Below are 6,403 nucleotides of genomic sequence, written 5' to 3' on the forward strand. Positions count from 1 at the left end.
TCTGTATGTTTAGTGTTTTTACTATGATGTGCAGCAGAGAGTTTCTTTTCTAGTCCTGTCTATTTGGTGTTCTCTGTGCTTCTTGTAGTTGTATGGGTATGTCTTTCTTTAATTTTGAGAAATTTTATTCCATGATTCTATTGAAGATCTGGTCCATGCTATTATCTTGGGATTCTTCTCCTTCCTGTATGCCTATGATTCATAAGTTTGGTCTTTTTTATGGTATCACACAATTCCTGCATATTCCATTCTTGTGATTTCTTAAAGTTTTCATAATCTTTGCTTGAGTGGTCCAGTTCATCCACTTTATCTTCCAGTCTTGATACTCTATTTTCCATTTCATTCATCCTGTTGGTGAGACTTTCTCCTGTCATTTCTGATTGGCTTACTGAGTGTTTGACTTCTTCATTTCAACCTGAGTATTATTCAGTATTTCTAAGTCTTTTCTGAATCCATCCAGAAGTTTATCCCTATCTTCCTTCAGTTCTTTGATTTCTTCTTGTGTGTGTTCTTTAAAGTCACTGAATTCTTTTATCATGTTTATAATTGTTGTTTTGAGTTCCATGTCCTGCATTGTCTCTAGGGGGTTCTCATTGTACTCCTCTAGAGGACTATTGGTATTTGGTGGGGATATGTTATTTTTGTTTTCCATGTTATTTTTTTCTCTGCAATTTTGACATGTGAATTTCTTTTCTAGTTTCTGATTCTTGTGTGAGGCTCAAGCCTTCAAGTTTAGGTCTGCTTCTTTTTGTAAACTTTATATGTCTTTATGGTTTACTTTTGTGGCATGAATAGCTGGTTCCTCTAAGCTTCCGGTTCTCTCTTTTGATCTTATATTGGAGTGGCCAGATTGCTTTTGTCTTCGGGAGTTCCCACAGAGGTGCAAGTCAGATGAGGATCAGATGCTCTCAGCCTTTTTCCAAAGTTCTGGATCCCTCCAGAAATGATTTTGGCCTCCGGAATTTGGGGGATGGACTGGCCTGGGAGCAGGGCCTAGGGCAGCTGGTGGCCGTCCCACTCAGAGATGCAAAGGAAGATGGGGGCAGGAAGCAGCCCTAAGGGCTCCTGGGGACCGCACTGAGGAGCTGGGTTGGTCTGGATGCAAAGGATTAGGAAGAGTAAAGGTCAGCCCCTGCATCCAAGAAAGAGGCTGGCAGGTCGTGCAGGCCCAGGGAAGTAAGGGAGGTGAGATGGGGGCCAGGCCCAGGGTACTTCTGGGGACCTGAGAAGGAACTGGGTTGGTCTGGATGCAAAGGATCAGGAAGCAGTGGTGGTTCCCCAGGTGTCTGTGGCACCAAGACAAGGAATGGGACAGGACCCAGGCTAGGAGGAGAGACCCGCAGGGGAGATGGGAGTGTGAATGAGGCTTGGGGAGTCAAGGCGCAGTGGGCGCGATGGACTTACCCCAGAGAGGCCTGTGGGTCGGGTAGTGCAGGCACAGGGAAGCAGAGGGAAGTGAGGGTGGGGCCAGGCCCAGAGTGCTCCTGGGGACCGTGGAGAGAGGCCTGTGGGTCAGAGAGACTTAAAAAATTTATTTTTATTTGTGTGTGTGTTTTGCCTGTTTGTATGTAGGTGCACCATGTGTGCACAGTGCCCATGGAGGCCAGAAGAGGACATTGGATCTTCTGGAACTAGAGTTACAGTTTTTAGCTGCCATGTGAGTGCTAAGAACCAAACCCATGTTTTCTAGAAAAACAGCAAGTGCTCTTAACCACTGAGCCATCTCTCTAGTCACTGAAAAAAAATTAACATTATGCGTGTGTGACAATTTGTAGAAGTCAGTTCTCTCCTTCTACCTTTAGAAGAATTCCAGGAATCAAACAGGTCATCAGGATTGACAGCAAGCATGTTTATTTACTAAGCCATCTCAACGGCCCATAGATCCCACAAAGTTATAACACTAGGTTGGCAATACAGAAAATACTTAAAGCAATATTACACAGAGAAGAGGAAAAAAGATAACAGGAGATCTCAAGAACTCTCACTAGAAGAATGGATAAACCAATGAAAATTAGAGAATCAAACTATTAACTATACCAGCATACCTATAAAATGAATAAGGGAAAAAGGTACCTTTAAATAATCTTTGATATATTTATATATTTTCTGAGACCAGATTTAATGTAGCCAAGATTTAATGTAGCTTTCTATATAGCAGAAGATGACCTTGAACTTTTCCTCAGTGCTGGAATTACAGACATGCACCATCATATTCTATTTTATGCTGGTGATCAAACCCAGGGCTTTGTGCATGCTAGGCAAGGAGTCTACCAGCTGAGCTACATCCCCGGCCTAAAGCCCTAAGTATAAATGGTCTTGACTCTTCAATTAAAAGATGCAAACTGGCTGACTGGATTAAAAAACAAGATCCAATTATTTGCTGTCTGCAAGAAATTCACCTATTGGACAGACACCATTATAAAAATGAAGATGGAAAATATTTCAAGCAAACAGAAACCAAAAGTAAACTGGAGTAGCTCTACTCATATCTGACAAAGCAGGGATGCAAGAATAGCTTAACATGTGTAAACAAATCAATGTAATATGAATATAAATAGAATCAGGGACCAAAAAAATGATTTTTTCAATAGATGTAGACAAAGTCTGACAAAATTCAGTATCTCTTCACAATAAGTGCCCCAAAGATATAAGGAGATGAAGGAATATCCTTCAGCACAATAAGTTATAAGTGGTAAATCTATAGGTAACATTCTATAGGATAACCTGAAGGTCATTCCTTTAAGGAGCAAGACAAGGGCTCCCACTTTCTCCACTCTTCTTTGATGTAGTGTTTGAATTTTTAGCCACAACAATAAATATAAAGGAAACAGGATCAGAAGAAGTCGTTATCCCTATTTACAAACAGCATGATCCTACTTAAAGACACTAAAGATGCCACCAGAAAACACTTAAACCTCATAAACACTGTCAACAAAGTGGCCAGATACAAAACAATATACAAAAATGAGTAGCTTTTCTATATAGTAATAAGGGACAAGCTGTGATAACAGGAAAATAAGCCTATTCACAATAACATTAAAAAATACTAGCTACTAAGTGGGCATTGTGGTACACACGCATAATCTGAGCACTCAAGCGGTAAAGGCAATAGGATGAGAAGTTGGAGAAGAGCCTCAGCTACATGAGACCCTGTCAAAAGACAAAAATCATATACTTAGAGATAAACATAGCCAAGAAAGTGAATGATTGCTACAATGAAAACCACAAAATATCAAAGGAAAAACTGAAGAAACTAGAAGATGGAAAGATTGTGTTCATGGATCAGTGGCATTAATGCAAAATGGGGCATGTAAGCAAAAATCTACATATTTAATGTAATTCCCATAAAAATTCCAATAATAATCTTAGAAAATCTAGAAAAATAATACTAAAATGTATATAGAGGCACAAATGATCCTGAATAGTCACAGTAATCCTGAATAAGAGCAACACTGAAGGTGTCTCAATACCTAACTTCAAGTCAGATTCCAGATCATAGTAACAAAAACAGTATAGCACTGGCTCAAAACAGACACAAGCCAGTGGGATAGGGCAAAAGACCAAGAAATAAACCCACTCACCTATAGCCACTGTATTCTTGACAAAGGTTAAAAAAAAAAAAAGCATCTTCAACAAATGGTGCCAGGAAACTAGGTATCTACATGATGAAGGGTGAAACTAGAGCCCTATCTCTTATCCTGTACAAAAAAATCTATCAAAGTGGATCAAAGAGCAGCACAAGGTGGTACATGCCTGTAATCCCAGTACTTTAAAAAAGATAGGGAGGAAGGAAAGAAGGAAGGAAGGAAAGAAGGGAGAGAGGGAGGGAGGGAGGGAAGGAGGAGGGGAGGGAGGGGAAGGATGGCAAACAAAGAGGGAAAGGGAAAGACTTTTATATTAAGACCTGAAACTTTGAAACTATTGAAGGGAAACCATTTTAAGATACACTCATAGGCAACAGCTTTCTGACTAGGAATCTGATAGCTTGAGAAATACTACCAAGGATTGTCAAATGGGATTGTATCAAGTAAAAGATTATGCACAGCAAAAAAAACTTAATTACAGAGTAAAGAGACAGCATACAGAATGGAGGAAAAAAAAAACTTGACCAGTTATTCATCCAGCAGGGAACTAATATCCAGAATACACAAAGCACTCAAAAGTTAAATACCAGAAGAATAATCAATCAATGGGCAAATGAACTCAAAAGACAGTTCTCAAAAGAAGTAAAAATGGGCAATAAATAATGTTCAAAATCTTCAGTCATCAGGGAAATGCAAATCAAAGCTACATTGAGATTCTGTCTCACCGCAGTCAAAATGATTTTCATCAAGATTACAAACAACCAATGCAAAGACAGGAGGCGGGGGCTGAGGGGAGAAAAGGAACCTTATGTGCTGCTGGTGGGAACAAACATGAGTGAAGCCACTATGGAAATCGGTATAAAGATTCCTCAAAAAAACTAAAAGTAGAACTACAATATAATCCAGCTATACTACTCCTGGGCATGTACCCAATGGAATCAAAGCATACAATAGAGAAACCCATACTCATGTTTATTGCAGCATTCTTCACAATAGCAAGTTATGGATGGATGAATGGATAAAGAAAATGGGATATATACATATATACACACAATGAAGTATTTTTAAAAATATTTATTATTTTTATTTTATGTGTATGAGTGTTATGCCTGCATGTAGGTAAGTGTACCCGTGTCATGCAATGCCCACAGAGGACAGAAGAGGCTGTCGGATCCTCTGGAACTGGAGTTATGGACAGTTGTTAGCTGCCATGTGGGTGCTGGGATTTGAAACGGGTCTTCTGCAAGAACAACCAGTGTTCTTAACTGCTGAGCCATCTCTCCAGCCCCACAATGAAGTATTATTTAGTGGTAAAGAACAAAATTGCTATCTGCAGGAAAACAGAACTAGAGATTATCTAATTAAGTAAAATAATCCAGCCTCATAAAGACAAATACAGTATGTTGTCTCTCATATGTGAAATGTAGGATAGGAAAATAGAAGGGAAATGAGGAGGGAGTGACCCTGATCAAAGTATATCTATGCCTATATGAAAATGGCAAGTATTTTGTCACAGAAATGAGAAAAGCTAACTAATACATTGTTTTGTACAATTAATATATGCTGGAAAAGTTGATAGTTGCTGGCTATAGTTACACTTGTGCATATATATTTATGTGACAATATTGATTTTAATATATCAAAAATTAAATACAATATGATTTTCTTTTTATATGCATGTGTGTCTGTGTATGTAGATGCCTCATATGTGTGGTGCCTGTGGAGGCCAGAAAAGGGTGTCAGATCCCCTGGAGCTGGAGTTACAGGTGGTTGTGAGCCCATTGACACGGGTGCTGGGAACCAAACCTTCCTCTGGAAGAGCAGTAAGTGTTCTTAACCACTGAACCATCTCTCCAGCCCCATGAAATAGGTTTTTAAAGCACAAATTGCCATACAGTTCTACATGTCATATATCAAAAATGAGTCTCACTGAGCCAAAGTCAGAGTATCCATAAGGCTGTATTTCTTCTGGCGTATCTAGAAGAGAATGCCCTTCCCTGCCTTTTCCAAGTTTCTAGAGCCCACTTACATTTCTGTTTTGCCTTCTACCTCCCTCTTCCACTTTTGAGGACACTTGTGCTTATACTAGGACCACCTATATAATCCAAAATAATCTCCATAAATCAGCTGATTAATAACTTGATTCCACATACAGCCTTAATTCCTCTTGGTGCATAACCTAAAATATGCTCTGAGAATTGAGTTATTGACAACCTGAGGTGTCAAAGCAGATTGTTCTGTGACTGGGTAAGTGAGTGGGTTTTTTGGAATTCATAGCGTGGAACTTAGAAGAGAGAGTGAGACTTAAGTCATGAGACTGGAGACAAACAGAGAAGATGGACCATGGTTAGAGTATTAAGTTGACCAGAAGAGGACTGACGTATAACTATAATGATCACCATTTAAGCATGAACAAGAACAGCTGGGGGAAACCAGGGAAGGGGGTGTGATAGATACCATTGGGTATCTACTCAGCATCTGTCTCGCCTTGTTCTGTGTAAAAGAGCTCTGAATCTGTTTAGATGAACTTTCCTTCCCTCTGCCCCACCCCATGAGTCTCAGGAGTGCTGACTCACCCTCAGTCAATTAGTGCAAAACTTTTCCCTGGTGACTGTGACCTACATTGGCCCCATGTGATCAGGAACTAAATTTCATGACTAGACTATGTCCCTCCCTATTCTTCTGGCAAGGAGTCAGGAAGCATGCTGCCCTGCTGCTATTGGGAGTCATCTTGATCATGAGGAGCTTAGGATGGAGCTGCTGATGTAGATAGGAGAACAAAAAGGGCCAAGATCCCTGATGAGGCTCAGATGCTGAAT

Source organism: Nannospalax galili, unplaced genomic scaffold, assembly GCF_000622305.1.
Source record: "Nannospalax galili isolate Female #2095 unplaced genomic scaffold, S.galili_v1.0 scaffold346, whole genome shotgun sequence".
Classification (NCBI taxonomy): domain Eukaryota; kingdom Metazoa; phylum Chordata; class Mammalia; order Rodentia; family Spalacidae; genus Nannospalax; species Nannospalax galili.